Raw genomic sequence first — 21762 nt, forward strand, 5'->3', positions numbered from 1 at the left:
CTCTGGTCTTGCTTTCCACGGTTTCTGTTACAAGAGGTCAGTCACAGCCCAGAGGCAGATGACCCTTCTGATGAATCAACAGAAGGTGAGTAGTTGCCTAACACGACGTCACAGCACCGACGCCATTCGCCTCACCTCATCATGTGGCATTTCACCGCCCCCATCATCACGAGAAGAAGGCTGAGCACAGTACGATAAGATATCTTAGGGGAGAAAGACTCCATATTCACATAACTTTTGTTACAGTTAGTTATAATAGTTTTATTTTATTATTAGTTATCCTTAATCTCTTACTATGCATAATTTGTACGTTGAACTTTACCGTAGGTATGTATGTATAGGGAAATTCATAGTCTATATCTGGTTCGGAACTCTTGGCAGTCTCTGGCATCTACCCACTGGGCATTTTGGAAGGTATCCCCCATGGATAAGCACTGGGGTCCTCCTAATCAGTGCCTTCCTGTGGTGTGATTTTCACTATTGTTTTGGATGCTTAGTTTCCCTTGTTTTTACAAATCATTTCTAGACTCTACATAATTCTAGAAAATTCAGCGACTATCCAATATCCTTTCAGTAAATTCTTTTTCTATGTAAGTTCACCAGAACTGTTTTCTATTGTATGCAAACAAGAGCCCTACTATACATAAAGGTAAGAAAAAACAATCAGCCTATGATTTCAGTGTTTTAACGAGCCCCCTAAGCCTATCCATGGATTCTGCCTCCCTCTCTCAATCTAGTGGTGTTGGTGGTTTGAGGGAGCTGCACGAACTACAGGAGTAGCAGGAGAGCTGGGTAGGGATGCCTGCTCTAATCCAGTTAATTGCTAAAAAAAAATTAGGGGTCAGAAAGTTTCAATTTTCTGTGCGTTAATATAAGGTGACAAGCCTTGAGCTTACACATATCAATTCTAGAAAAGCCAAATTTATTTAGGAAGTGTACACTTTTAATCCCAATTATGTGCTTTAGATCTAGTTCTTGTTAGCTTTGAGCTGAGGAACAGAGCAAATCTCCATTCACTAAACAAAGTTAATCAAGAAGAGTCCTTCATAAATTCTTCTTCTGTGGTATGTACCAAAGAGATTTTATTGGTGAAAGAAATAAAACAGCAGCACTTACATGGGGGGTTATCAGCGGGCTCACATACACCTGACCCAACACTTCTCCCACACGAGTCTTTTCATAAAGAATTTCAGGAAGTTCTACCATGGAAGTCAACCTATCTAACGTAGTCTACAAAGACAAGTTATAAAAATCAACCTGAGAATGTTTGTAGAGAACAGATGGCCTGCTGTTGAATATCTAAGTTAACCTATAACCAGCCTATTACATATCTGAATGACCAGCAATGCACAAACATTGTATAGATTTTGTTAAAATATAAATAATTGACAATTGGGCTAAGAAGATGAATAAGCAGTGGGGGGCGTGTGTGTGTGTGAAAACTTTCCTCCTAAGTCATCAAGCTCTCCTAGCAGAACTTAAAACAGTGCTTGTGAGGCAATTATTATCATTAAAATTGCAAACATAAAGAAACTAGGAAGTAGGGGATCCAGAGAGTAGGTGAGCTGGGCAGGTGCCGTGACTTCAGAAAATGGAGAGAGGGAAAACAAACCTCGGTTTTCTTGAACCCCTCTTGGGCTTTCTCTTGTTTTGATTATGTAATTTCTTTTTTTTTTTCTTTATAAAATGTGTGTGTTTTTTTGTTTTATTATGTTCAGTTAGCCAGCATATAGTACTTTCTACATGGTGCAAAAAAAAGTTCAAAAGTAGAGTTTCCTTTCCCCGTTTGGAAGCCAATTTCCTTCGAAACACAGAGTCAAAAGTTTGCTGCATTGTTTGCTTATTAAAATGGATTGTTTCCCCTCTGCTTGTAGGTAAGCTACTTGTAGCTAAGTCTAGCATCATCTTCTCCCGTGAAGCCAGCATGTCCTCCTTGCCTGCAGCCAGCTATGGAAGATCAGAGTAGGCAGCCCAAGGATGTGGCTTGTGTGAGCCTTGGAATTATTCACTGCAGACAGAATTTATCTCTAATGCTTATGGAAGTCTCCAAAGGAAAGTCTATTTCCCAGGCAAGCATTATGTACAGGAAAGCAGAACTTTCCCACACAGACTGGGGCTGAACGATCATCTCCACGACAGAGTGATTCTCCATGAGAACCGAGTCTTTGGCTGCTCCGCCATCAGGGGAGTTTTTTATGGCCATTTATGCTTTTTGTATAATGAGGACACCTGTTTGCTAATAACTGAACTGAGGGTAGCACAACACAGGACATTAAAAAATAACATGAGATTACATCACAGATCACATCCAGAGACAGATCTTTGCTCTTGGTAGCTTAACGGACCATAGCTTTCCTAAGTAGCTAAATTGTCTTACATATTTTCTAGTATTTATTGCATTTCATTTTAATAAGCAGTTATTATAGTTGAATAACTAATTACTGTATAGCAGGTGTAACAAATATCATGGAGGTGTCATCAATTAAAGTGTCTTATCACTGCTTTTTCTGTCACAAGGTAATAATCAAAGGCAGAGCTTAAAAGAAATAAAATGAGTTCCATTAGTGAAGCAAATTAGGATTTCATTTTCAGTGAGACTCAGTATGCTTCAATGCTACATGAACAAACTAGCATAGACCAGAGACAATAATTTCATCGAAGTGATTTGTGCTGAATGTGTGAATAAACACAAAAAGGTCTTCTGACTCCATGCAGGGGCCCGTCCCTCCTGGAGGAGCACAGTGTTTGGGTTTCCTCTCTCTTTCAGCTGGAAGGCTATCTAGAGGAGGCAAAGTCTTTTTTCGGTCTTCATGTGTGACTGCGGTACAGAGGATGAGACTGCGAAATTCAGACAGGCTACAAATAGGAAAGCTCTCATGCTCCCGTGGGTCTATCTGGAGCTAATATTTAAAAATAAAGACTAACATCAGAACATTAAGGTATTGGTTTTTAAAATGTCTACAGTGAGGCATGTTGATTAATATCCTTTTTGAGGAGTCAAAGGTCAAACTGTAATAGGAATTTACTAGTTCTCCAGGGATACTGATAAATTTAACTGTTGATGCAAAACATCAAGAGTAAAAGTAACCAAAGGACTAAACACCCAATACCATGCCCCATTCTTTTAAAAGAGAGAGAGAAAGAGAGAGATTGAGCGTATGAGCAGGGGTGGGTAGGGCCAGTGGGAGAGAGAGAATCTTAAGCAGTCATGGAGCCTGTCGTGGGGCTCAATCTCACGACCCTGAGATCCTGACCTGAGCCAGAATCAAGAATCTGACGCTTCACAGATGGAGCCACCCAAGGTTCCCCCACCAGCCCCTTTTTGATTACATATATATAATCATATATTCAAATATATATGTATCTTTGTGTGTGAGCGTATATATATATATATATATATATATATATATATATACGCACACACACACGTACATATATATATTCATTCTTTAGAAGCAGTTGGCAGAATCATGGAATATTCAAAATATCGAGCTTACAGGAAGTTTTGAGGATCACATTATCACAATATTTATCTCTCTATTTTTGTAATAAAAAGCTGTGGACAGAGAGTTGAATTGGCTTGTCCAGTTTCCATGGTTAATGGCCAGGGATAGCATTTCCTTAACACCTAACAACGATATTTGCACATAAATAATAATCTATGTCTCTACTTTCAAACTTGAGCTTAACTCACTCTGCAAAAAGAATTTTAGTTTGGCCTCAAATTTAATCTCTTTATTTACCAATACGAAGGGTATCTGCCTCCTCAGGGAGAGTAAAAATTACTTTAAATTGCTTCTGAAATTCATTTACTGCTTAGTATCAATACTCGGACCTTCGTTATCTTGCAAGTCGAATGTGATCATAGTAACAGGACGTAGCTGCAGATGCCCAGCTGCCCGGCCAGAACCTCAGGGCCAATCCCTGCCCAAGTGATAGCAAGACTCCCCAGAGAGGGTGCCTGGGGGGCTCAGTTGGTTAAGCCTCTGCCTTCGGCACAGGTCATGATCCCAGGGTCCTGTTCAGCGGGGAGTCTGCTTCTCCCTCTCTTCCCCGCTCATGCTCTCTCTCGATATCTCTGTCTCTCTCTCTCAAATAAATAAAATCTTAAAAAAAGAAAAAAAGAATCCCCAGAGAGGCAATGATTTACTCAAGAACACAGCTCTTGCTTTTCTTTTCTTCCAGATGCTTCTTGGAGGTTTGCTGTCCCTAAGTCCCAAGCCACTGCTTTAAGATGCTGCTGTCCTATTTCTGCAGAAGTAGGGAGACTTTGTGTGGCTGGTCCCTGTGAGGTGACTTGGGTCTCAGCGCAGTACTTTTTTTTTTTTTTTCCAGTGCAGTATTTGTGCTCAGAGCTTCACAACATCCCAGGACACGTCTGCTGCATCCTTCAGATGCACGACTCAGATTCTAATACTTCCCAGTTTCTCCTTTGTCCTTTCACTCCCTTCTAGCCTTGATTAGCTTCTCCACTTTCCAGAAAATATTATAAAGCAAATGAACACTTGCTGAGGAGGAAAATGTTGTTTCTCTGCCACCACTGAAAAAACACTCACTGCACCTTCACCCCGCCGAGACAAGCCCTTAGGAATATCTTGAGATACACTGTACTTTCGGAAAACTGGCACAAAAGATGGGTCATCATGACTTTAATTACTCACTTCTGTTTGTAAGAATGATGAACATCTTTGTGGTTTGGCCAAAATATTGAGACGCCATTAAGATATGCTTTCTCTAGTTATTCAAAGAAAAACCGTCTCTAAAGCAACCTCCGAAAGGAAAACTATACTTAGTCTGTGCTTCTAGTGCCCCACTTTTATAAGTTCCAAATGGACCTCAAGACTTTTTCTGGGCCATTGACATGGAAAATGATAGTTGACAGTCTGTGGCCATTAAAAAGCATTCTCGGGAGTGCTGCCGTGGCATTGGGCGGCCATTACTGTCATGTTGTGAGTAAAAAAGGTAGAATCATGGTATTTTAAAAATGGAAGGGAACTTAGAAACAATTTTGTTCAACTCCCTTGTCTTATGGATAAAAGTAGTCATGTAACAATTTGTCATTTTCTACCCAATTTGGAAGCTTGCAATATTCTTCTGTAAAATGAAAACACACAATCAAATAAGGCACTATTCCTTGCACAGACACTTGATTTGAGCATCACATTTCTATCCCACGTAACCACTGCACTGGGGTACACCCCATCCTTGATTTATAACAAACCCAGGTGCATTCTAGACTCCATCCAAGACATTATTGAAACTCCTCAAAAATAATTAACATTTTAGTAAAGATTTCCACAAAATTTTTTCACCGTAAGGGAATAATAGTTCATAATAAAATAAGATTTAGTAGATAAAGCAGCTCCTAAAATAGTGGGATTCTTAGAGCACTGATAAAATCAGTTGAAGGCTGAATGAATATCTTGAATGGTTAAGGAGGAGGGGATCAAAGATAAGAAAATGTTCTTCATGTTTTCATGGATAAATGCAATAACATTTCAGTTTCTGAAAATTCTATCAGGGTGTTCAAATTCACTTCCAACTCAACTGAATGCCTACTTTCCCTTGTATCATGTTATACCAGTTTTGGATCTTCAGGGCTCCCCAGTGGATTCCCAATTCCTTGCCCTTCATAAGAGCCCTTCCCTCTGGATCCGACAGGAACGTTCCTGTGTGAGTGCATCTTGAGGAGGGATCGTGTCTGCGAAGCCCTTGGAACTCGGTGCCACCCAACACATAGTTATTATGTTTATTTTTCTCAAGTCATCTTCTCTGACAAAGGTTACATTGCAGGGCCAATTTAGCTGAAGCTAGCACACTAATTTTATCTAATTAATTGAAACATTTAAAGTGGTGATAAAAGCCCTGGTGGTCATTGAGAGCCCTCGATGATAAGAGCTCTCTTCTCAGGGGTTGAAAAATCTCTATTTAAACAAACAAAATGGCCACAGGAATTGAAAATATTTAGACAATATTTTCCCCATGAGTCAAATTCCGATGATGGAGATCCACTAGAGTGATTGTATTGACATAGTTTATATAAGGGCCATCAAGGTACCATTGACTGGAAGCAAATTGGTTATAATTCACTTGAGAACATTGTGGTGCCTGCATTCATTGTCTTCTGAAGTCGACTTATAAAATCAAACCAGCATCCTCATGGACATATTTAATAATGCATCCGAGCGGGCATTTTGCCAAATCCCTTTGAAGCAGTATTAAATAGAAAGATGTTTTAAACATTCATTTTGATGAATGGCACGTAGGTAATGACCTTGTTCAGTCCACGGAGCTGATACACAGTAAAGGCATTGACTAACAGAATTTATTACAATGAGATGGAATTCATTTTTGGCATATTAGACATTTATCTGTATGTTCTTTATTTCAATTGTAGGGGAATTTTTTTTCTAATTATGAAATTAATACATGTTCATTGTAGAAAATTAGGAAAATACAGAAAAAAGATAAGGGAGAAATAATAAAAAAATTAACTCAGCTCTGAAAAATAACCACTACTTACTTTCATATAAATCCTTTTAGATAAAATACATATTTATGCTTTATATTTTATATTGGCTTTTATATTAAATTTTATTAAAAACTTTTGTATTTATTACTATCAAATTAGAATTAAACATACAATCAAATAATTGTAAAATTTACAAATTGTAAAATTTGATACTTTTAAATATAATGCATTTAATGGAAGTATTAATTATATTAAACAACAATTTTTTTTAACTCTGTATTTGAGCATTTATATAGCTTCCTTTTTTGGGGGATTGTTATTATAAGTAATTCTTTGATGAATATTTGTTATTTAGATCTTATCAGTTCCTTTTTAATTCTATAAAATTTAAGCATACAAGAATATGATTATACCCTGTATCAAACTCCTAGAAACATTCATTTGGATAAAAGGGCGGGAGAACTGTTAAATACTCTTGCCATATCGGGTCAGATTGTCCTTCATACTAGATCCAATTTTTTGGATCACGTTATCAGTTTAGGAGAGTCTGTTTCCTGTTCCTTAATCAATTCTATGGGTTTTAGTAATACATCATTTAAAATTCATGTATTTGCATGAGAGAAAGATATTGTTAATACTATAATGCACGTATCTTATTTTAATAAGTTTTACTTTCCCGAAGAAGTATTTGTATTTATAATTTATAGGGAATTGTGGTAGTTCCTTCTTCCCTTTCTAGTCTCATCCTTTGACTGTTTTTTTTTTTTTTTTTAAATATCCTCTACACCTCATGCTAACTGCTTTCAGGGGCCTGAATATACCATGATTTTTGTTATTTCTGGGTCTTTGAGTATTTCCCCATTCTTCTGGCCCATTTTCCCCTGCCCCTTCCTTGGCACCATTTCATCCTACTCATTGTCTGAGGCATCTTCTCTGTCCTTCCTGGGGTGGGCTTGGTACCTCTTTTCTGGGTTCTTAAACACTGGGTGACAGTTCTAATATAGTATCTTCCCTCTCTATCAGAAATTAAATACCTATCCAATTGATTATGGTATGTTAGTTGGTGAACCATGCAAGGACACAGAACCTTGTCTGAATATCATAGAAAAGTACGGAGCACAAAGTAGGCTCTCTATGAATGTTTGCCGAGTTCCTTGTGCATTATGTATTTTTTTTTAAGTCACCATGTAGATTAGGGTTTTTAATCCAGCAGTCATGAATATCTGTAATTTATCTCAAGAATAGTTCTTTTTTTTTTTTTTTTAAGATTTTACTTATTCATTTGACAGAGAGAGACGGCCAGCGAGAGAGGGAACACAAGCAGGGGGAGTGGGAGAGGAAGAAGCAGGCTCATAGCAGAGGAGCCTGATGTGGGGCTCCATCCCAGGAACCTGGGATCATGCCCTGAGCCGAAGACAGATGCTTAACCACTGAGCCACCCAGGCGCCCCTGAAGAATAGTTCTTGAAATTTGTGTAGCCTATCACTAGATTTCCAACAAGCTCAAATAAATTTAGCGAGTTTTCCGTACTGTGTTGCTTTAGAGCAAGAGCCTTTAGCAGGGCATAAAAATAAACATTACCTAGTCTAACTAGTAAAGCATGGTTAGAGAAAAATTTAAATATATGTATATTAATATTTTATCATTCTTGTCAAACACTTTATTTTTAAAAAATTTTTAAATATTTTATTTATTTATTAGAGAGAGAATGAGAGAGAGAGCATGAGCATGGGAAGGAGCAGAGGGAGAGGGAGAAGCAGAGCCCCCACTGAGCAGGGAGCCTGAGTCCCCGGACTCCAGGGTCATGACCTCAACCAAAGGTAGAGGCTTAACAGACTGAGCCACCCAGGCGTCCCTTGTCAATCACTCTAAGGATGACTATAGAAGGATATTTTAAAAATGTTTTTGTAGGGTGCCTGGGTGGCTCAGTTGGTTAAGTGTCTGCCTTAGGCTGGGACATGATACCAGAGTCCTGGGATCAAGTCCCACGTCAGGCTCTCTGCTCAGCGGGGAGTCTGATTCTCTGCCCCTCCCCTGGCTGGTGCTCTCTCTCACTCTCTCTCACAAATAAATAAATAAAATCTTAAAAAGACATGCTTTTTGTAATTGGATTATCTAAATGACCACCAACAGGACTTTAATTGTACTGACGTGAAAATCGGTCCACAGAAAGTTGTCACAGAAAAATGCCAAGATGTAGAAAAATATATATAATAAGATTTAATTTTTTATGTTGAAAATTGTTAGAAAGCATATGATAAAAGTATTAATAGTGTTTGTCTCTGAGGAAGTTGATTAACAGAACATGTGCATTTTTTACAACCAATATTAGTTTTGTTATGAATAAGTAAACAACTCTAGCTTATACCCTCTTTGTTAGAACACAAGGATCCACAGTATATTCAGATTGGGGTTTGTGACTAGTAAAAATGATTTACAGATTTAATTTGCTTATTTGAAGAGAATTGTGAATAAATGTAAGATTCCAGGGGTAGGGAACACTACAGCTAAATTATTCACAACATGTAAAACATAATATCTAGGTGAAAAAGTAAAGGAGCTAAGATTATTTATTTAAAAGTAGGACACATGGGAATGTTTTCACGATAATTATTTAGTGACTGACTAGTATGTATAATGACCCGAATGGGATGGTAATGAACAGAAATCCCAGATTCATGGAAAATCGGGAAAGGTGTGTAGAGTTAGGTATCAGATAGGAAGACCTCTGGACATAGCCCGGGGATAGTAGTTGGTCTACATGTGAGCTGATATTTTGAACATGGAACACCTGGGGCAGCACAGGTGTGGACCAATCAGAAGGGACACCGGCTGTGGCACTGGGATAGAGTCCTGGAAGCCCATCTGTGGCAGCATTAACCTTTTGGTTGCTGGATAGAGGTAAGCTAGGGGATCATGGGGCACAGGTCTGGGTGATGCTCAATGAGCCATGGGGCTAAATCCTTATAACAATCCTATTGTTCAGGGTTTATAATGCTTACTGTTATTATTTTTTCATATTCTGGAAATTGGCATTGGATAGTCTGCTCCTGAAATATGTGTTAGATTAAGACAATACATATGTATTAAATGAGAACACCTGTACATTTCAATGGCTTAAATTGTGGTTTTCTCCTCAGGTGTCTCTGCCACTCTGACTCCCAGTCATGTAATTATCTTTGTAACTACTCTTCAGACCACTTTTACCCCAAATAAAATGGCCAACTTGGATATCATTCATCTTAGCTACTTTGGCACCGTTTCTAGAAGTTGGTATTTCTTTAGATGATAAAGTACCAATAATAACTTGACAAACATAGTGAGTTTAGAGATGGCCTCAGGATACAAGTAAGTTCTGTTATTATCTTTCAAGAACAGCTAAAATGTTTTAAACTAATATAACAATGTATTTATTTGTAAACTATAGTTCATGGTGGGCCCTTCACAGTAACATCTTACTTTTTCTCGAGCATTTTACAAGACAGCATACAATATTTCATTTATTTATTGCAATCATCTTTTGGGGGAGATAATATAATTCATATTTTATAAATAAGTAAACTGAGGCTCAGAGAAAACAAACTATTTACCTTAATAGGCACAACTTAGAAGTCGCATAATTAAAGCTAAAATTCTGTGACTTTTTCCATATATCTCATGTTCTTTCTACCACATTCCACTATCTTATGAGTTTGCTGCTTTTTTTTTTTTAAGTTTTTAGTATTGACTACAAATAACAGTTATAGTTAGTTCGGCTTTAAAAGAAGATGTTTTAAAGGACTTTATAAATTTTTAATAGACTAAAAGCCTTTGCCTTTCAGGATGTAATAAAAATTCTCAATTACATAAATGTTGATTAGTTGGTTTTATAATATTGAATAATAGTCTCCATTGAGAAAAATGTATTAATGCATTCTAATTCCCTTTTTCTCACATCCCATTTTCATTAACAAACCCGAAATATGTGATGTGCTATGAATTCCTCTATGTATTTAATAGTCCTTTGGGGTTTGAGCTATGTATCCAACGACTGCCACCACCCTCCAACTTACAGAAGTAGATGCCTTATGAATTATATATCTTTGCATAACAGAAGCCAACGGCCATAAGTCCATTCGGATTTTAATTATTCAGAACTAATTTAGTACAATTAGAGTGGGACAGATCCACCTTACAAGGCAAAATAAGAAAAAGGTAGACAAAAAATTAATTGGGTTAAATCAGGAATATTTTAAGTAAAGACTGAAATTAGAGTCTACTGATTCCATTAATCAGTGTAAGCACTGTAAGTACAAGGGAAGAATCATGTGCAGATGACAAGGATTTGTTTATTTGTCTATTTGTCTATTTTCTTTCCATTAACAGTAAAATACAGGCTCTTCTGCAGCCCAAGAATCATATATCTATGGAATACAAAATGTCTATTAGAATATAAAATATCTTACACTATTATGAGGGTTAATTTTATGTGTCAACTTGATTGGACCAAGGGAAGCCCAAATAGCTGCTTAACCAGTCTTGGGGGGCTTTCCAGGAGAGGTTAGCATTTGAATACGGGGACTGAGTAGAGCAGACATCCACCAACCAACCCCCCAACCCCCACCCTCCAGCGTGAGTGGGTGTCATCCAATCCATTGAAGGCGGACTAGAACAACAAGGGAGAGGAACGTTGGATTTGCTCTCTGCCTGACAGACCGAACCGAGACATAGACCTTCTGCCTGCAGCACTCCTGGCTCTCAGGTTTTCACACTCAGACTAGAATCTACATGATCCACAATTAGCTCTCCAGCTTTCGGGCTCCCAAACTACACAGCTGCCTCTCCTGGGCCTGCAGCTCGCAGATGGTAGATTGTGAGACTTCTCAGCCTCCACCATCAAGTGAGCCAATACCCTACATTAAATCTTTCTACATAAAAATTATAATAACATATAACTGTACTTCTAAATTATATATCTAGAAAGAATTCATGTAAGATATGTAATTATATATGTAACATATAATTATGATAATATTTATATATTATGATATATGTCTAGAAAGAGATTTAATATAAGATTTCCAGGTATTTAATATGGTATTAATTAACATATAATATGTTTTACATATATACTATTGGTTATGTTTCTTGAAGAAACCTGCCTAACACAACCATAAACATCCTTATTTGCTGGCTGTGCAGGACTAAATAATAACCCCTCCAGAAAGGGCCCCATTTTAATCCCAGAAACTTGTGAATGACATCATATGACTTTGCCAATATAATAAAGTTAAGGTTCTCCATATGGAGAGATGATCCTGGTGGGCCCGAAATGTAATCACAGGGTCTTTACAAAAGAGAGGGAGAGGGGGATTTGATTGTAGAGGAGGAAGGTAGAATGACGCCTGAAGCAGGATGCTACGCTATTGCCTTTGAAGATGGCAGGGGGCCGCCCGCCAAGGAAAGGAGGTGGCTTTTAGAAGTGGGAAAGGCAAGGAAATGGATTTACCCCTACAGCCTCCAGAAGGAACCAACCCTGCTGACCCCTTGCCTTCAGTCCAGTGAGACTGATTTTGCACTTGACTTTCAAAACTGTAAGACAATGTACTTACATTGGTTTAAGCTATGAAGTTTGTGGCCATTTGCTGCAGCAGCAGTAGAAAACTAACCCAGTGGTGGAGCCTACTCTGGAATTTTTTTTCTCTCCTGATAATATCCCCATACTCTCCTTTAGACATTCCGCATGGTACATTTGCTTCTGAATGTTTCGCTCCCATAATTCTGGGCAAGGCATATGGAGAGGGCCAGGCATAGGCCTGCGGCTTGATGAGAGTCTCACTCAAAGCTTCTGGAAAGGTTCCAGGGGAAGGCAACCAGGGATCTGCAGGTGTGGTTGGGCTCTCAGCAAGCCTGCCTGTGGGAACTAGACATATGCTTTTCTCGGTACACTGTCAGCAGCCAATCCTTAGGAGGAAATGATGCAGCCTGGGTCCTGGGACCCAGTCTCTTGCCCACTTACACATCGGTATACACAAGCAGATGCTGGACGAACCAAGAGGAGGAGCCACCTTCTCTGGTAAAATATCCCTACAAAGCACAATACATTCCTAGAATCACGAAATCAAAGGAGACAGACATTCAGAATGACGAAGCCCAAGAATTGCCCGGGAAGGAATTTAGCATAATTTAAGAGTGAGTTCTTCTGGTACAATTTTAACAGACAAGAAGTAAAAAAATAAAATAAAATAAAATAAAATAAAATAAAATAAAATAAAATAAAATAAAATAAAATAAAATAAAATAAAAAAATAAAAAATAATAATAATAAATAAAAAACAAAACCAGATGAAGTTGGCATACCATCCGAGGGTTCGGGAACCTGTGCTTTATTTGCCCGTGCAGCATCCTTAGCTTTTCACGAGCCAGAAGCGACAAGAGAATGGTCACCATCTGCCAGCTACCCTCTTGGCAAGCAGGCTAGCCACAGAGAGGCTCAATCATCTGCGGGTGGTCATATCGACTCTCGCTTTCTTTTTGGTGGCTTACGACTCAGTAAGTTGTTTCCGACACCAGGAAGTCTAACTGGCAAGGACAGAGTCTCCCTTTCTGCATCCCCATCTGTGTAGCCCTGGGCACGCCGATCTTCACCTGACTCACCTGCTGCTTTGTCTTGCTTTGAGTCATCGTCTACTTAAGAGGCTTTTGAAGTGACTCTGCTGTGTCCCTATGATTTATAGAGATTTCAGGATTCAGGGTTTTCACCTTTGACTCACAGCTCTCTTTTTCCTTTGAAAATGGGCTGGGAATAAATTGAACTGGGAGAGTACTCAATCATTACTCATTTTGAGTCTGCTAAGAATTGTGGCCAGTCAGCTCATAAAGCTTTAGAAGTTCTGCCTTAAGGACCCTCGAACTTGTGTTCAAAGAAACCTCGCAGAGCAGACCTTGCATCTTCTGCACCTGATGACATGTTTGAGTCCAAAATAGCTGAGTTATTCTCCAAGAAGATTCTCAGCTCACTGGATGTAGATTTCGATAGGGCTCTGCTATCAATTTACCACATTTGACCAGAAATGGACATGGAGGGAACACAGTCTATGCTCAAGCTAGATTCTATTACACATGTAGGAAGGACAAAGCACAAAAGGGTCTGAAGCACAGTGCCTGCGATGAAGACCGTGTGTAGTCTGTGATCGAGGCAGCTCAAGGGCACAGGGCACTTTGGAACACCTGGGAGAAGGGCTTTGAAGCACAAGGTCAGAACTTCCATTTGATCTGTACTATGTGAGACATCACCTAATACTCTCTGTTATTTCATTCTATGCCCTGACTTTTGGCTCTCTCTGGGTCTCCACCTCTGATCACCATCTCCTACACTTCTTGGCCAAGACAGGAGGCAAGAAAGTAAGAAAAAGCATGGGCCAAAGGGGAATGTTGGTATAAGGATGAGACTGATTTCTGCGGGAAAAAATGCTTTTTTCTTAATTAAGATGCAGATAATTCAGGTTGAACACATGGTGGAGAAGGCAAGGACCCAAGTGGATATACCAGACGTTCCCAAATTGTGCATCAGGTCTCTGGGTGTTTGGAATTAGTATCAGTGATCATTAACTACGGGCCAAGAATATTGTCATTGTTTATAGACTGAATACATAATATATGTCAATTACTTGTGCTACTACTTTGCAAATATAAAGGAATATAAATTCATTTTCAAACACTAATAAATTCATATGAACTTAGCACTTTTCTACTTTTCATTGTTCCTCAATATACCATAGTAAAAGTAATAGTACCATCATGTGGACATTTGAAAAATAAAGAGGATTTTTTTTCTTTTTTCCCTTTGAATTCTGGAAAAATAGGAGTAGACAAATTCTGAGACCTTAGAAGAGGTAAATGTTTTGTTGGATAAATGGAGCCATACTTTTTTCAAGTACGTACAGATATTCTGTCTACACAATATAAATCCGTCATTGGACAAATTTGGTTCATTCATGAAAATGTCCATTTGGGAATTAAACTCTTTCTTTCTTTCAAAACCTGATGTTTATCATCAGATGTGTCTTTTAAAATTAAAACATAAACATTTATTTTTTCCTCTTAGAAAAATAGTAGACATTAAATATATATACATAGACAAGAAAAAGGGGAAACATTCTCATAATTCCACCACCCAAGATATTTATTATTAATATTTATGTACATATCCTTCTAGAACTTTTAAAATATACATGCTTATGTATGTTATTCAAAAAAAAGATCTTTTTCTAGGTTGTATTTATAGCCTGTTGTCTTTTTTCTTTCATTTACTAACTTAGGATCAATCAACATCTTCCATAAGAAGACATATTGCTGAAATTTAGAATTCCCTACTAAATAATTTTCAAAGAAATCTGTGATGGAGATAGATCCAGGTTTCTAGAGAGCAGAGGGAATTCTTATATCTCCCTTTGGGAAATCATGTCTGGAAGGTATGACAAGTTAATGTGACTACGCAGACTTTTTTTTTCCAACACAGCTTCCTCCCAACTAAATAATTATAATTTCTTTCCTTATGCCACATGTTCTTTTGTGCTTTTTATTCTTTGCCTACAATTGAAACCTCTTTAATTAGGAGCTAGAGAATTCACTCTAATTTAGGATTCATATAAAAATCACTGGCCTGGACTAAACAATTGTAATCTTTCACTGCTTGTGGCCCTGTACTAGAATGCTTTAAGCAATACAGAGCTTCCTATTTCTAGAAATAAAATGTTCTTTAAAAGCCTATTAAAAGGGCCCTTGGAGTGTATAGATATCAAATAGTACTCTAGTATTACACCAATTTTAGTTTAAGTGAGATAGAGCCAGGTTTCCTTTAATAAGAATACAAGCTTGCAAATGACAGACCTATCATATTTCCACAAGCTATCACCTCAGGAAGAGCAAACTATGTCTTCATAGGATACATTTTAGACTGAAAGAATAATGAAATAGACTCAGAAGAAAATTTTCAAAATAATTAAATAATCAAGAGTATGAAAATAATATCTATGGAGCAATCGACAGGATTGTATTTGCTGCCTCTTGTAAAATACCCATTAGTGATTACAAAGACTATTTACAATGGCAACTATGTTCCACGTTGACTCATGACCAGCCATCAACCAACATGAAGGACAAAACAAGTACCAGAACCTTTAACATAAAAACTTAGGTAATATCTCTCTAAAAGGGGATTTTTAAAAAAAAAAGTCATTTATTACAATGACAGTGTATTTGACAGAAAGTCCATGGGACCTCCTGGAAATCAGAGATCTGAGTTCTATTTGGGCACTGCCACTGATTCACCACGCAATCCCCCAGACACCCCATTATCTCCCTGGATGAGAGTTTACTTATCTCTAAAATGAAACGATGGAACTCAGGGATCGCTAATATTCCATCAGCCCTGACATGCTCTGATCAGGGAACTATCATTCTTACCAGTGTCGCCGAGACTGTCAGCTGCTTCCTCCAACATCCATCTTTTTCTTCCTTCTTAGAAACAAATTCTGATACTTTTAGCGGGGCATAATTTTTCCTGGAATAAAAGAGAAAGCATTTCTCAGTTTTCTTGTAGCAGTGTGTGGTAATGTAACTAAGGTCATGTCATGGAACTAAGGTCATGGAACTAAGGTCAAGGTCATAGAACTAAAAAAGTAGAAGCAAATGAGTTGCATGGGACTTTCGGAAGGGAGCTTAAATGGAACTGATGCAACCTTTTTCTCCTTTAGGTTCAAGACTCAGATGTGCTAGGTTAAGCCGGAGAAGTCACGTTGGACCATGAGCTGACCTTGAGAATGAAAGTCACCACCTAGATGACAGAACAAAGACAACATCCTTGGTCTCCTTAATGATACCACTGAGTCACCACAGATGTCCTGGAGGCTATTCTGTGCTGCTTTTCCATGAGAGAGAAGTTTGCAGCTCTCTTCTTTAGGCAATGACAATTTTTTTTTCCTGTTCAAGGCAGCTATATTGCTTTTTTTTTTTTTAAGATTTTATTTATTTATTCGACAGAGATAGAGACAGCCAGCGAGAGAGGGAACACAAGCAGGGGGAGTGGGAGAGGAAGAAGCAGGCTCATAGCAGAGGAGCCCGATGTGGGGCTCGATTCCAAAACGCCAGGATCACGCCCTGAGCCGAAGGCAGACGCTTAACCGCTGTGCCACCCAGGCACCCCAGCTATATTGAATTCTAACTGATGCAGTCAATAAAATGTGATTACTTGTTGTAAAATAACTACAACTACCAATTATTTTGTACTCAGTACATGCCAGACATAGTACTAAGTGTTTTATGGACATTATCTGATTTGATTTGCACAATAAGAATGCTTATGAGTTAGGTATTATTAGCTATAATTTACAAATGGGGAAATGGAAGCTTAGAAAGATTAAACAGTGTCTTCAGGGTCATGTAGCTTATGTGACAGAGCCTAGATTCTAAACCAGGTTGGGATGACTCCAAAACTTATTCTCTCAATCAATATCATCAGTTTAATGCAGTCATTATTCCCTGTGGGTAAAAGATGCCCGAAGAGAGCACAACGTTAGCCAGTATTTCTAGAAGGCCTTACAGAATCATCAAGACACTGGGGAACCCAGCTGGCTCAGTCAGAAGAGTGTGCAACTCTTGATCTTGGGGTTGCGAGTTCGAGCCCCATGTTGGCTGCAGAGATTACTTAAAATAAATAAATAATTTAAAAAAATTGTTAAGATGTGGACCACATTAAATGCAGTCTATTCCTGGAACAAAATGAGGAGACAAAGATCCATCATGGCCGCTGTAACACAAATAATGGTAACTATCCCTAAACCTTACCTACCTCAGTCATAAAACATTTTACCTTTATAAGAGATTTTAAAAATAGAAATAATAGTATCTAATATTAAAGATTGTGTTGGTTATTAAATATGACAATATATGTAAAGTGCAGAGTAGAAGACCAGCTTCACAATGGGTGCTCAGTAAATGGTATCTGGCAGCATTATTATTTAAAAAATCCATAGCGATGTGAAAACTTGGGGGAAGTCAGAAATACTAGGTTCAAATACAACCTCTGCAACTTGGTAACTATGTGAATACAGGTCAGTCATTTAACTTTTGAGCATTTAATGTTCTAAGGAATGGATTACTTATCTTCCAGAATTCTAATTGGAGAGTGTGTCTTTCAAGGGCCCTTCCCAATGGCTGACATGGTTTAGAATCCCTGCAAATGGAAGTATTAATATTATTATCGTTCTCACAGGATTCAAGTAAACCTCGTTGCCGACAGAGATTTTCTCGTTGGTTCACCGAGCCCCGTGCAAGTGTCTGCAGCGGGTGTTGCTGAGCTATGGCAATGTGCACTTGTCCTGCAGAGGCCGCCGCGGGGTGGCTCGGGCGGTGATGGGGGCAGCACCGCGGACCATTCTGCCGGTCCTGCCAGATTACTCGGGAATTCAAGTCTGTCTCCTCCGATTTCTGATTCTGTCCGTGCCTTGGTCTTCTTCCTGCCTTTGTACTGTAGCCAAGGCCATGCCAACCTCAGTGGGCAAGAGGAGGACTTTGTGATGCTCCTGGGAAACACCGAGACTAACTGCGGTGGGAGAGGTGCAGCCGGCGGCCGCAGGGGTGCACAGTGGCTACTCCGCGTAAGAACATTGTCCTCTGAGAACACTGTCATTGTTTCGGTTACTCATTTCCTTGGCAAATTTTCACTTTCTGGAATAACGTGTTTCATAGAAATCAAATAACACAACAGGACAGATTGAAGACAAGGGTTTTCTGACCTAAATATCATTTAATTCATTCTGACACTAACCATTTATTTAGAACTCTGTTAGAAAGTGGCCCTGTTACTAAGGTTGCACAATCTTCAAAGCCTCGTGCAAAGTTCTAAACTAGTAAAAAACGTTTCCCCATCTCCTCCTACTCCCTTCCCCTCTTGACATGGTTTTATCTGAGGTTACAATATCCATAGACCACTTTTTCCCTTTTAAAATTCCCAAATTTGCCCCCATCCTTGGTGGAAAACAGGTGACTCTGAACTCCTCCTTCTAGGCTGCTAGGGATGAAGGAAGACACTGAAGCCTGGGAGACAGGTGCTCATTGTCTCTACCTCAGAGCTTTCTTCCCTCAACCTACTGCCCCAGCAAAGGCATGCTTTGCCTGTGTGGGAGGGAGCTGCGAATCTGAGCAATCCACAACAGACCATCCGAAATCATTTTCCCAGGTAGCAGGATAAGTACATAGCCAGACGTTGCACTGCTTTTCAAAGAGGTAAGTCCTTTCTTGTTTCCTAACTGCCATTTAAAATACCCAAACAAAAATTAAGCTGTTGATGCATATATCAAAGCCTAAGCAAGGAATAATTCCTTTAAAGAAGACATCAGGTTTGGGGGGGGGGGGTGGGCTATGCGTGGGTGTGTCATTAAATTGTGGTTTGAAATCAATGTCAGTTTTCTTTGATAATAAGAAAGGCTGATATTACTACAAGAGGAAAAAAGTGTAGAGCATTTGGTGGTTTAATTATGCTTCCGTTCTCTTTTCATAACTGTTTTCTTTGTAGGGAAATGCCAAGTTCTGTTGAGGTTTTTGTCGAAAATAATTTCCAAAGACCTACCTTGCTTGAGTATTTCTCACCCTTTGCTTTTCTGTTCCCAGTACTCTAGAATTACCCTCCTGGCCCTGCCAGGATGAAACCACAGTAGTGTTTGCTTCATGCCAGCTCATTGCACATTTTTTTTTAAGCTTACAGTGATGATGCTTTTTTAAAATACATCAGTGAATTAACCGAACTGTGAAAAGAATATTTTCATTTCTGTTCAATGGGTTTTCTGCAGAAAAAATATGCTTGATGATGGAACTCATGAAAACCAATATTTATCTCTGGCTTTCCTCTGCCCGAAATGTTGTGTTACTTTTAAATAAAGCATTCAAAGATTTCTAAGCTAGTTTATACCTTGACTTTCCTTAGAACTATATAGTTTCCTTTATGGTGTCTTGAGAGTGGTCTGGGCACGTAGTTTCTAAGCCCATGCAAAAGGCATGAGCCCCAACCCCAGACACCAATGCCCAGATGCCTGTCTCTCCATGGCAACTTCTGTCCAGTGCACTGGGCAGATGACGCAGCCCCTGGGATTCTAGGTAAGCAAACGGCAGCCTTGCTTTCTCTTTGCTCTTGGGCATGAGTTGGTTGCGGTCCTAGTCATCCTCACTGGGGAATGAGTCTCCGGAGGCCCCCCCAGGACCACACCCCGGAGTTTCCCCATTTCCCGGCTCCTTTCACATCCACCTGTGCGCTGTACACTGGCTGACATCTCCCATTGCCAGCATGCTCCTTTCCTTCTTTAAAAATACCAATGTAGAGGACTTACAAGGAGGTAAAATGGCTAATACATATGCTAATACCTTTTGAGCGAGACGACAAATAGGGGCGAGATAAGGGTTAAATATTTACCTTAGACAAAATTCGACTTTGGAATGTTCATGCATTTATTTATATGTTAGCTCCTGTCTACGTGGGCGAAGGTAAGGGAGAGGAAGGGAGGGGGTGGAGACAAAGAGGAGGAGTGAGATTCCTGCGGACTTTCCACAGCAGCTCGGAGGCCCGGATGTGGGCGGAGCTGGGCGGACCTGCTTCCCTGCCCCCGTCTCTCTGCTCTTGCCTTTACATCACGTGCGCGGAGCAAACTTTTTCTCCCACTGCCAGTGGGCATTTTGTACACGGGCTCATTCTCCGTGACCCCTCCTCCATTTAAAAAAATTTTTTTTAAGTCACAAACTGGAGTGAGGGGAAATAGTCATTTTGGGGAAGTTAGTCCTTTCCACAAGGTCGGTTTGTGCCTATTACCCACCAAGAACAGAACAATTTGAGCAAATGATCACATTTAATTAGAAAAAGAATAAGGCTTAGCTCATAATAACAGCGGGCAATTTGAGTAATTAAAATTATTTTAGAAAAGCACTGATTTCTTTTAAATTAAAATATGTCTGGAAACTTATGTATATTTTATATATATTCAAATAACTTTTTTTGCTATGCAGTCCTCATTTAAAAGAGAAGGACTTTCCCATTTAAGCTAGAGGATGTTCTATATCTCAGAATCATTTGAGAATGCCCCCATAAATACTTTAAATTTATGAAACTCTCACTAGCTAAACTACAATTCCTTTAGTGTAACAGCTGAAGAAATGCATGGTAGAATTCTAGAGAAAACAGTTATTGGCTTTAACTTCTTCATGTTCAACAACCTTATTATTGTCAAAATTCCCCAAATTAAAATGCAAAACTCAGCTTCTTGGCTGGGCTCGCTTTCTTAACCTTAATAAAATATAAGGGTCTGTTTCATTAATCAGAAACACACCAGACACAGTGCATGAATTTTATCTTCCACTTTGTCCTTTGTATTTCAGAACGATGATGATAATAATAAAAATCCTTGGATTTGGCAGCCAGACAATCGTGTTCTTTTTGTTTCTATCTTGTTTCTATGTAAAATGAATTTCTCAGACAGACTAAATGCCTTTAGGGGCAAAAATTCCAATGATCCTCTCCCCTGGAAATCTTTAAAAATAGAATAAACTTTCATTTGCCTGGGTGTGGTTAGAGCACAGTCTGTCTTTGGCTGAGGGATGGTTTAGTTGACCTACTGATGTTGCTTTAAGCTGCATGATCATTTAGGGGGAGAATTTTCCTTTAATCCTTGCCAGATTTAATTTATCAGGACAATGCACACGCCTATAGAGGTAGTAAAACAAAAAGGGGGTGCAATCTTCTTATCCCTTGTAAAGGAATAAAAGTTTCTCAAATTTGAGAAAGTAAGATTAAATCAAGAAAATGTCTGATTTTCCCCCCTCTTCAAACTTTTCCTGAAAGATCGTGAAATTTGATAAATAGCATGCTATTTAAGACAAGATGTTTTCAAACAACGGGACCAAATCAGCCAAATGGAACCGTGTGCTCATGAAGCCCACCTTCATGTTCCTTGCATGACCCCGAAGCGGGGCATCTGGATGGAGGTGGGGGGCACTGACCATGCCAAGGTGTGCTGATGGGCACCGACAAGAATGGGAGTGGGGGAGGGCTGGGGAAAGTGGTTTCACAGACATGGTTGCCACCTGTGTCAGCCCAGACCCTTGTTACCCATGCATCCTCTGTCTTCCTGTTGACCTCCCAGACACGCTGTGGACAGCCACAAATTCCCGTGCCATCCAACCACCCCCCCACCCTCCCACCAGGAGTGATTATATCATGAAAGTTTCCACTTTTCTCAGAAAGGCCAAAAGAAAAAAAATGGTGT

This window comes from Ursus arctos, unplaced genomic scaffold (assembly GCF_023065955.2).
Source record: "Ursus arctos isolate Adak ecotype North America unplaced genomic scaffold, UrsArc2.0 scaffold_27, whole genome shotgun sequence".
Lineage (NCBI taxonomy): Eukaryota > Metazoa > Chordata > Mammalia > Carnivora > Ursidae > Ursus > Ursus arctos.